This window comes from Protopterus annectens, chromosome 1.part2 (assembly GCF_019279795.1).
Source record: "Protopterus annectens isolate FY-2018-M chromosome 1.part2, PAN1.0, whole genome shotgun sequence".
NCBI lineage: Eukaryota > Metazoa > Chordata > Ceratodontiformes > Protopteridae > Protopterus > Protopterus annectens.
In genome coordinates, this window is record NC_056727.1 from 177,484,635 (window position 1) to 177,497,021 (window position 12,387).

Sequence of the window (12,387 nt, forward strand, 5' to 3'; positions counted from 1 at the left end):
TTAAATGCAAACTGATGTAAAGACAACCAAAATATGATCATGAAACACAAAACAAGAAGAATGGTGTTTTATTTATATTAATATTTGAACTTGTGCAAAACTAAAATACAACATTGTTATATAAAAATAACATTAACTGGGTGCAGCTGCACTTCAGCCTTATTCATTAAATAACATAAATATAAATAAAAATAAATAAATAATAAATATTTATAATAAAATATAAACCAGAACAAAACTGTTTTATTTATATTACTAATATCTGATCTTGTATACAACTAAAATACTATTCTCTTGTATAAAAATAAAATTAACTTTTATTAGTCTACTTAGTGACTAACATGAAATAATAGTATTAGCAAGAAACAGGGCAGATTCCACTCTTCACAAGTAAAACTGTAGAAGTGATCCAAAAATCCAGTTGACTTAAAACTAGTAAATGACTTAGTGAATGATGACTTAACCCAAGTTCTTCCTGTTCCTCTCTACATTAGATAAAGTACAGTTGTTTTAGTTAACTTATGACAACCAGTAAATGTTCAAATAGATCACAGTTGCAGTAGCCCAAGTGACATGGGTTACATCCAGTAAAGCACTGCAGATAAATAGAAGAAAATACATAAAACTACTGCAGACACAAGACATGATGTGAATCGAATACAAAAATTAAACAGAATAAAAAAAACACTGCAGCTGTCAAGTGGGATACCATCAAATGTTCAGGAACAAACATACAGCATTTATGAAATATAAGGAAGCACAGAAGAACTAAGAACATAAACTACAGAATCTTGAAATGCAAAGGGCATGATTTGTTGTATCAAAAGCTTTTAACGGGACAAAAAAAACATGTCAAATGTGTGGTTCTCGTGCTGGTTCTGGAAAATGTCAGATATCACAGTGAGAACTGCTTCAGTGTGTCATGGTCTTACAACAAGGTTGTGTATCTCTCTTATTACAGACTGCAGTTTTGTTAATATTTTAAACCAAACAAACCCAACAGACTAAGATGCAACATTGTCCATAGCTGCTCAGGTTATGCTGATCACGATGACCTGTGCCTGTCTTACAGGGCAGAATCTGACCCAGCCCTGATGAAATGCTACACATTTGTAAATCAAACTGCACTAGGGTCACTCATTCCATGGGGATCTTAACCTAGCCTCTGACATGAACAGGTCATGTTGGACAGATAGATACATCTCTCAGAGACTGCCACTACTCTGGAACAAGCTTCCAATTCACATGAAACAGAGCCCCTCCCTGACCCTCTTCAAATGCAACCTAGATCAATGGATGAGTGACCACAAATTCACTCCTTTGGTGGCACCCATGTCCCTCCTGGACAGAGGAAGTTGGTATTAACCATCATAGACCCTTAACTCTGCAAACTTCACTCACCTAACCACTGAAAATTGGGGCAACTTGGGATAAATGTAGTTAGGTTTGTAAGGGCTCTAGGGCTGTTAGCATAGTAACATTCGATGAACCTATAAAGTTAATAACTTCTACTTTACTCTGAGATAGATAGGATTAACCTCATCTGTATTGTGGATATTGCTTCAGTTAGAAAACATAGTACCGTGAATATTTTCAAATTTAAGGACATTTATATATTTTAAATACTTTTTCAGTTTCGTGGTTTCAAATTCAAAGGTGAACCCCGTTAACATAACAGTAGCATAGTCATCACAATGGAGTTCATTAAGCACTTTTCATTTCTTATGGTCTAAGCATATTGATTTTTTTATTAACTTTCTTCCATACTTGGTATATTTGGGAGGGGCTTTGTGGCTTGCACTTCTAATGCTGACATACTAATACTTGTTGTAATTAAGTCCCCATTAGACAGTCTATTAGGATTTTCTGGACTCAGTTTAACACTCTTTACTCATGTATTGCTGCTTATGGAAATGGCTCTTATGATAAATTCCTGGGGATCTCTCTGAACACTTCTCTGATTACCTCTATACTCAAGGCGTCTTAAATACAGTCTCTGTACTCAACAGTCACCAAGAATATACTCACTGTTTAAAAATGTATTCGATTTCTACTTAGTAACTTTCCATCCTCAGTATGATTAACAAAATATATATGTTGCTTACTGAACTTCACAACTATTTCTTGTTGCTCCTCTGAGGAATATTGCTGTATTTTCACTCTATCCCCCCTTTTTAAGAAAATATCATTTTACTCTTTGATAATAATGGTATTTTGCAAGACTAGCTTTCTTTCAGTCTCTAAGGTTTTCTGCCTAAAGAAAGCACAAAAAGGTATTATACACTATGATCTGTGACCTACCAATAACTAATATAGCAAAAGGCTACAGGGTGTATTTCAATATTCCAGCAAAGCTAGATGTTTGTCTGTATAACACAGACATTTAATGTTGTTAACTTTCTTCATGAATCTTTTCACAGTTTGGACCTTTTGTCCATTTCATAACTGACAAACCCACTGCTCTGAAAATCTGTTGAATACATGCATATTGTTGGCCATTGTATGATACTGCCACTTCAGGTAGTCCTTGTCTGGAAAGCACAGCCTTAAATACAATAATCACACTGTTACCTGTAGTATTTGTTAATTGCATGGCCTCTGGAAACTTTAAATAATAATCTACACATACAAAGTAAATGCAGACATAAACAGAAAACAAATGTATTCCTACTTTACTTCATTGTGGTCTCAAAAATGAATAAGGCATCATTTACTCTCTTGTCTAAAAACACTGACTGAGGTATGGCTCCAGTTCAAAGAAAAAGGTAAAAAAGCAATGAAAAATTCTTCAGTAGCAGTAGCAACCAGTAGCAGTAGTACTGGTTTATTACAAAGAGACACAAGCGCTTTCTCCAATGCTCCATGATGAAGCATTGGTGAAAGTGCTTGTGTCTCTTTGTAATAAACCAGTACTGCTACTGAAGAATTTTTCATTGCTTTTTTACCTTTTTCTTTGAACTGGAGCCATACCTCAGTCAGTGTTTTTGGATACTTATTCGTTGGTGTTACTGGGGTTCCTGTTTGGTGTGGATTTTTGCTTCTTGTTTTTTCGATTTACTCTCTTGTGTTATTATTAATGATATGCACTGGATCTACTTGGGGCATTTTACTTACACACACACACACACACACACACACACACACACACACACACACACACACGCATACACACACACCTTAATGCAGTTGCAGAAGCAAACCGAAATGCAAACATTATGCTGTAATGCTTAATGCAAACACAGATGCAGCAAACTGTTGGTAAAATAAATAAAACAACAAACATAAATGCAGCCATTGGTAAACAAATATAAATATACCCAATGCAGCTGTTCCATGGCTGTTTGTTCAAAGCACAGACATATGCTTAATCAGCCGTTAGTAAAAAATATAAAACTTAATGACAGACATAGGTTCATAGGTTCATAGGTAGGTACTAGGCTATCGGCCCTAGGGCCCATACAAGCCTAGCCAAAAAATGTACCCTGGCTTTCGCCACCCAAGAAAATTATTTTCCTGTGCCCCTGTCAAGTAGAGCCACAGAAGTGATCCCCGTGGTGAATTTCCCATTTCCCATCCAATCATTAAGATTTTTCTTGAAGAGTGCTAATGAGGAGCTCTGTTTGACATAGATAGGTAGTCTGTTCCAGAGTATGGGAAGTCTCTGGGACAGGAATCTATCCCTCCAGCATGTTCTGTTTATTGTGGTGATAAGGTTAAGGTCCCTAGAGTGTGTAGCTCAGAGGGATTGGGATTTCTTTAAGTGGAGCATGTCCAACAGCTTTGGGTTTGACATAGCTTTGTATGTTAGGCAGAGATCGCCCCTGAGTAGGCGATATGCGATGGAGTAAAGCTGTAGTTTTTTGAGACGGTCTGCATAGGGCATCTGTTTGACGCCAGTAATCCTCTTTGTGAGGTATTTCTGTGGTCTTTCCAGCTGTTGTAGATGTCTTGTGAGGTACATACCAAAAGGGGCGTCGTACTCTATAATGGGTCTAATGAGTGATGAGTAGAGGGGAACAATGACCTCTTTTTTTCTGGATGAGAATCCTTTTGTGATGAGATGAGCCACGTAGAAGGATTTCCTGACAACTGTGGCGATGTGATTATCAAAGGAGAGACTACTGTCCACCTGTGTCCCAAGGTCTCATCACATTTTCAGCATTAAGTAGACTACCAGCTATGTGGTAGTTCATGGGTACAGAGTTTTTACCAAAGGGGATGACAATACACTTTTTGGCATTGAGCTTCAGGCCATGGCTTTGACACCAGGTATCTGTCTCAGTGAGGCCCTTTTGTAGTTTGTCCACATCATTAGGAGTTTCGATTATGGCTCCTAGTTTGCAGTCATCTGCAAACTTTGTTAGCCAAAGACCTTCTGTGTTGGCCTGCACTTCAGAGAAGTAGATACCAAACAGGAGAGGACCCAGGACTGAACCCTGTGGTACTCCACTTGTCACTGGTCTGATGTCGGATTCGGAATCCGCTACTTTCACAGTGTGGGTTCTGTCCGTGAGCCAGTTGGCAACCCATCTTGTGACATAGGGATTTATACCTAGTTTAGTGAGCTTATCTATAATTCCAGAGTGGGGGATGGTGTCGAAAGCCTTGGTGAGATCTAGATAAGCTGTGTGAACCATTTTACCCTCATCTATGGCTTTGGTGACTGCTTCAAAGAAGTCAATCAGGTTTAGGAGACATGATCTGCCTTTTACAAATCCAAACTGAGTAGGGTCCAGAGTTTGGAGATTATCAATGTCTTTGTTTATGAGTTCCACGATGATACATTCCATGGCCTTGCAGACCGGGCTCGTCAGGCTAATGAGGCGGTAGTTACCGGGGTCCGTCATGGCTCCCCCTTTTGGAATAACTGTCATGGTGTACCATTCAGTGGGTACAAAGCCTGAGGTGAGGCTATGATTGAACATGGCACTTAGGTAGGGTGCCAGTTCATTCTGTAGTTCGTGTAGAACGCAGCCTGGGATATTGTCAGGTCCCATGGATGCTGTGTTCTTGGCTTTGGAGAGTGTGCTTTTTACCTGTGCAGCCGTGATTATAGGAACTTTGCATTCTTCCGTTATAGAGATGGGCCCTCTAGGGGGTGAGAGGGGGGTAAAGTTAGCACTGAACCTATCTGCTAGGATGTTGGCAATATCAGTTGGTTCTGTATATTTAGTGCCATTATGCTGTAACTCAGAGCAGATTTGAGTGTTCCCATTTAGATTCTTGACATAGCTATAGAATGCTTTGTGGTTGTCTTTAGAGTCAGTGGCAATTTTGTTTTCGTAACTAGCTTTGGAGGATTTTATGAGGGATCTCAGCTTCTTACTGAGGTTGACCAGGGAGTTCCTCCAGTCATGGGATTTTACTCTTTTTTGCAACAGTTTCTTTCTTCTGTTGTAGACTTTGTTTATGGCAGAGGACCACCAGATTGGCTTCCTTTTTTTGGAGGATAACATCTTGGTTCTATTAGGGATAGCATGATCCTTGCACTCGTGTAAGTGCTTATAAAGTGCATTTGTGTAGGATTCGGCAGTCATACCTCTATTGTCCATTTGCGTGGGTGTCATGAAGTTTGCCGCATATGCTTAAAGCAGCAGCCATTGGTAAACAAATTTAAATAAACCTTAAATATAGCTGTTCCATGACTGTTCATTCAAAGCACAAAGACATATGCAATAAGTGGTCATTGGTAAACAAATATAAAACTTCAAGACAGACATATGCTTAAAGCAGCGGCTGTTGGTAAGGAAATATAAATAAACATTAAATGCAGCCGGAAACAGTAACAAATGCAAACAAAAAAATGTGAAAATGGATAAGTAGAACACATGATAAATGAAATATCCTGTCTTGATATATTAAGGAAATCTGTTCTGAACTCATAGATCTGCCACTTTCTGGAAATTAATTCACTAAATCTTCAGCAATTATTTTTCATTTATTACACCATTGCTGCAGATTCCATAACAAGTTTAAAAATATAGAAAGCACTACTGCATTTTCTTTTCTTCCTGTTAAACACAAGCACATACACACACACACACACACACACACACACACACACACACACACACACACACACACACACACACACACACACACACACACACACACACAATGCATGGACCCGGTGCTTGTAAACGGTCATGGAAGAGAAAAGAACCGCTCAGTACAGAATGTAAACGGTCATGGAAGAGAAAATAACTGCTTAGTACAGAACCATTCAAGCTAACGCTTGCAGTAGAAAAGAACTGCTAAGCCACTAGTAAAAGAACCAAAGTGGTCTTATGTTGAGAATATATTATACTTGTCCTTACCTGTAGCAGCTGGGAAATATGAGCCAGGAAATGCATGCATGGCTTGCATGCTATTTTTTTACTGCTGTTGGCTGAAAGTACATTGAATCCCTCGAGACCAATTCCGACAGGCTGGCAAGCTGTTCATGGAGTTGACATCATCGCACATGCATCTGCACGTGATGACATCAGCCCAAAAAAGCTGAAAAAAAAAATTTAAAAAAAAGCCAGGAAATTTGTAAATGAAGGGGTGCCACTCAGGAATCGTGGCACCCCATTATTTGGACTTCACCAAGAAATTCGGTATGGTTGAGAGGTATGTGTGATGTGCACCACCACATGACAGAATTAGCAATCACACATCCAGTGGTCTGGAGAGGACATGCACAGGGTAATTTAGGGGCTCTGCTTCACAATGTGTGTGCACATCTTTGAGATGATGACATCCTCAGTGTTCCACAACAAGGATATTATCTGTACAGAGAGAACAGGAGACATTGGATTCATGGGCCTATGTAAAATGTTCTACTGAGTGGGAGTCAAATGAAAAGAGATTCAAAACATCATACAATGATCATTAATACACCACCAACTGCACACGACCACACATGCAGCAGCTGACTGAGGTCAGATTCAGTCACAACACCTGTGTAGGTATATAAGCTGGATTTCATACAACATAAGACTAGCACCACCACAGATGTCTGACTTTATCAGTGTCAGAATGCACTTCAACGAGGATGACACATTCAAGATTTATTACAATAAATATACTTTTATTATTATATTAGCTATACAGCTTTCCCAATCCCAAAAAGGACTATAAATTCTTACAAGCAGTCTTTGGAATATGCAGATATTCCGAGTGTTACAGAGAAAAGCATGCATGCTTACTTTTACAGTTAAGATCTCCATACTTAAGTTGTTACTGCTCTATAGAATACCAATATATTTAATACAATCACGTTCATTTGTCCTGCATACATACCCTGTGCCTCTTTGAGGCTCTCCAATCTCTCTGTTTGCTGAAATTTCTTGTGCAGCTATAAAATAAAGGAGAGGAAAAGAGACAAGAAAGTGTTATGCATAGCAGCCTTAGCTACCTCTAGATTTCCATAAAATTTAAAGTTGCTTTATCTGTATACTTATTCAACTGTGGGATTTCAGCAGTTCTAAACTTGTCCAGCTACTAGTCCAGTTGTGCCTGCTTGCGCCATTTGAGGTCACTGAAATGGTGCCTGCATATTGCTCCCCAGTGTGCGGTATGCCAGTCACACTGGAGACAACCTTGGCTAGGCTGTTCCAAACCTCAGCCTTATACCAAGACCCAGTGTAGTCCCCCTGCAGAAGCCTATGGCTGTAGTGCTTCACGAGGAGTGCAACAAATATTTTGGACTCCTCCACACCCCACCTATGTGCCCTGAATTTGGCACCATCTTTCCCATCTCCTGCCATGTCTGCAAAGTCCACCAACAACATTACAAGTGCTTTCCCAACAATTTGTGATATCACTTTTTACTACCCATGCGTAAACACGTGTAACCATGCCAACAGTGTTTGTGAGATGTTAAGCAGAGAGAAAAATTGCCAAACAAAAAGGAAGGCAGTTTATGAAACAGCAATGGGAATTTGCCTTTTGCCATTAATTTATGGCATGTGTATTGCTATACCTGGTCACATTTTGAAATGCTAAATGACTTGGCTTTTAAGCCATGGCGTTGGATGGATAAATTACATGACTTGGGACTTATTTTGCAGGGACTTGCACAGTGTTAAAAGTCATTTTTCCAAGGTGGGATTCAAATCTATGTAAAAGAGTATGCAAATGTTTCCACACAGGTGATTAGTCCTCATTGTCACAGAAGAAGTCTTCGTCTATCATGGGCATCACAGACATAGATTTTAAAGAGGGACTGGAGCCATCCTTCAATTAAGCCTGTATGTGTGTGACATTACACGGTCCTGGCTTATGCATTCTCAGATGTGATGCAGGAGTAATGTTTGACTGTGTACTGGGAATATATAGACTTGCATTACTTTATTAATACATTTGTGATTTGTGGTACCTACTACACAATACATTCTATTTTACAGTTATACTTAGGTTATGGAAAGGATGTAGATTATTTTAGTAAACTATTGTGTCCATCAGAGATATGCAATTGCATTCTTATGACATAATCATCATTGTGATGATAAACCAGTTACATACATAATACATATGATACCTAAAAAAGTATGTCTATGCTCAATTAACCTGCTATACATAGCTATTGTTATGCAGTATTACCTTTATAATCACATTTTTGGAAAAAATACAGTGGGACACTCTAACTTGTATTGTGATGGATTGCAGTCTTGGCTCACCTGTGTTCTGACCATGAACTCATTGTACTTAACACCTGGTGCCACAGGGAAAGCTAGGCAGCAGATGTATTTTCCACACTAGTACTGTCCAAAATGCTGACGGCCATGCCTCACCACTAAGCCTGTTTGTACAAAGGAAGGCAAATCCAATTACATTTTTCACTTTATTCCTTAAGCTGTGAACCTTGATTGTGCATAGGTAGGCAACCATCAAATGTAAAAGGCATTAGAGAACATATATTCTTTCTGTTCATAACAATTATGACCATTCCACAGTAAAAATAACTACTGTGGGACTCCAGCCCTGCTTTACTATCTTCTCTCTTATTTAGCTCAACATATTTACACCTTGTACTGCAAAGACAACTGGGTAGCAGGCATCATTTCTGCAGTCATTACCATCCATGTTGCTGACCACTGCACAGTACCACAAAGCATGTCTGCACTTCATAAGCTAACCAACATTAGATTTTCAATTGTTAGCCGGTTAACCGTGTTTGCACCAAGCCATGCACTGCGCAACTAGTAAAGCTAAAAAAAAAAGAAAACATTAAAAAACAGCTCTGGATTTGAACCATCAGACTACTGCACTATTACAAAACAGTGGGTTATCTGTCTTTGCCACAGGCACTGCTTTGCAACACCAATAAAATCATGTGCAAAAAAGCAATTCATATTTCATAACCAGTATTAACATTTCATATACTTGGACATTCTCAGTTGGAAAGGATCATCGTGGACCTCATAAATAAAGATATTGGAGACCTACAGACACTGGATCCTACCCAGTTTGTCTTTGTTAAGGGCAGATCCTGCCTCTTAAACCTGGTTGATTTCTTTGAAACAGTCACCAAGGCGATTGATGAGGGGAAGGTGGTCTACACAGCCTACCTGGACCTCGCAAAAGCCTTTGATACAATACCCCACTTGGGCATTATAGATAAGCTCACCAGCTTGAATATAAACCCCTATGTCACTAGATGGATTGCAAACTGGCTCAAGGACAGAACCCACATGGTTAGAATTGCTGGAGCCATGTCAGACTCCAAACCAGTTACAAGTGGTGTCCCACAAGGCTCAGTCCTGGGACCTCTCTTGTTCGGTATATATTTCTCGGAGGTACAGGCCAACATGGAAGGACTGTGGCTGACCAAGTTCGCAGATGACTGCAAACTGGGCACCATATTCGACTCTCCAGCCGACACAAGCATCCTCCAAAAGGGCCTCATAGAAACAGACAACTGGTGCCAGAGCCATGGCCTCAAGCTAAATGCCAAAAAGTGTATAGTCATCCCTTTGGCAAAAACAAAGTGCCCACAAATTACCACATAGGTGGTAATCCATTAAGTACAGAAGAAGTAATTAGGGACCTGGGGACCCAAGTTGATAGCAATCTCTCATTTGACAACCATGTGGCCAAAGTGGTTAGAAAAACATTTTATATAGCCCACCTAATCATGAAGGGATTCACATCTAGATCAGGGGAGGTCATCGTGCCTCTTTACTCATCCCTCATCAGGCCCATAATTGAGTACAATGCCCCTTTTGGGATGTACCTTACCAGACACCTGCAGCAACTGGAAAGACCCCAAACGTACCTCACCAAGAGGATCAAAGGGCTCAAACAGATGCCATATGCTGCCCGGTTAAAGAAACTCCAGCTCTACTCAGTGGCATACCGCCTGTTCAGAGGCGATCTGTGCCTGACGTATAAAGCCGTGTCCAACCCGGAATTAATGGACATGCTGCACCTCAGAAAATCCAAATCCCATCGAGCTACGCACTCGAGAGACTTGAACCTCAGCACTGAAATAAATAGGACATGCTGGAGGGACAGATTCATAACCCAGAGGCTCCCTTCACTCTGGAATAAAATCCCAGTCCCAGTTAGGCAGAGTCCCTCACTGACTCTCTTCAAGAAGAATCTTGATGAGTGGATGGGAGATCGTAGGTTTACCCCGGGTATCACTTCTGTGTCACTGTTAGACAGAGGCACAGTATACTAACCTTGAAAAAGGGCATAGCAAAATAAATTTAAAATGGGTGGCGAAAGCCAAACACATTCTGGCTAGGCTTATAAATGCCCTAGGGCACATAGCCTAGTATGAACCTATGAACCTATGGTTGTACATGTGTGGCTAATATATTTAGTGCAATGAGTGATTATACAACCATTTATGAATATGCTTGCAGAAATGCAGCTCTGTCTTCTCTTTGTATTCTGGTTATTCTTCCCTTATCTCTGCTTTATTATCAGACATGCAGTCTATAGTGCATCTTCCATCATTTTGCTTTAAAGGTGTGATAAAAATGCATAACACTGAACAGTTTAAGCAAAGGCAGGAGAGTTTTGCTATTATGGACAAATATTATAAATGCATACTGTTTTGCTTTTTTTAAAAGCTCATTGAAGTTAGTCTCACACTTTTAAGTGCACCCTCACTGACACACCCACTGGAGGAAAGAGTGTCTGAATTGTTGTTGTGTTTCCCTTCAGTCACACTAATCATTCACAGTTGCAAGCCATTAACAAATAATGGTGTAGAGCCTACACTATGTTTACATCTGCTACACAAGTTCAAAAGTTTGATATTCAGCAATTCTAATGAGTTTGCACCTCATCTACATCTTCACAGTATAGCTGAATCTACACTATAAACAAGAAACCATGTGGCTAGGGAACTTGTGGGTGAGGAGACGTGTGTATTTGGACAAAACAGAAGATTGTTGGTATTTTTAAGGTAATTTCTCTGCAGAGAAATAAATTATTTTGCTAAGGTATGCTTTTATTATTCAAGGACATTTTATAATTTGTAAACTGTTGCAAATGTATTTATATAGACACGAGAAAAACAAGTTTTATCTGTAAGCACTTTTATACTTCACTATTGGCATAGGCAGTTTTGGCAGACATTTACATTTGTGGCATAGGCAGGTTATACTTTTTGTACAATTATTGTTCTTAACATTTGCTTTTACAATTTCATATGGTATTGGAGAGAAATAGTAATGTACATGTCACTGACACTGGTGTTATGCTTCTCAGATGGCTCATAGCAACATCAACAGGACTGGTGGGCGCAGTGAAAATTGTCTAGCATTCATAAATTGACTTCTTTACTATTTAGCAATGATAACTGTCATCCAGTAATCAATGACATAACTTTTCAGTCTTCACTATATGAATGTTGATGGAATGGGTACTTTTATAGACCTCCTTACATTTTTTGGGGAGTGTGGGTGTGCAATTTACCATTCTGTTGTCCTAAATGAAAAGGGTGTTTCAAGTGCATTTGTGATGAAAATGTTTAGACAGCATGTTAATTGTGTGGAAAACACACACATATATATATATATATATATATATATATATATATATATATATATATATATATATATATATATATATATATATATATATATCACACACACACACACACACACACACACACACACACACACACACACACACACACACACACACACACACAAATGCACACAGACATTACTTATGTGATAACCCTTGGTTTGTACAAACCTTCATTTGTGTGTGAGGGAAGGTGGAGAATACACCTACCATTCTGTTATACTAAATGAAAAGTGTATTTCAAATGCTTTATGTTGACAAATGGTACACAGACCTGATTATTTTGTGAAGAAATACCTTACTTATGTGACATTAATGTGTTTTATCCTTCTCTGTTTTATGTCACACAGGATTATG

The 12,387-nt window shown here is 39.1% G+C and overlaps 1 long non-coding RNA gene across 1 annotated transcript in view; it reads left to right on the forward strand.

The window, feature by feature from the left end:
* The window catches only part of LOC122792458, a 110,983-nt gene that overhangs the window by 98,268 nt on the left and 328 nt on the right, over positions 1-12,387 (forward strand). The window contains exon 2 of the long non-coding RNA XR_006363310.1: positions 12,381-12,387. This exon is cut by the window's right edge and continues 328 nt beyond it. This is a non-coding gene — a long non-coding RNA (uncharacterized LOC122792458). The remainder of the gene's footprint in view (positions 1-12,380) is intronic.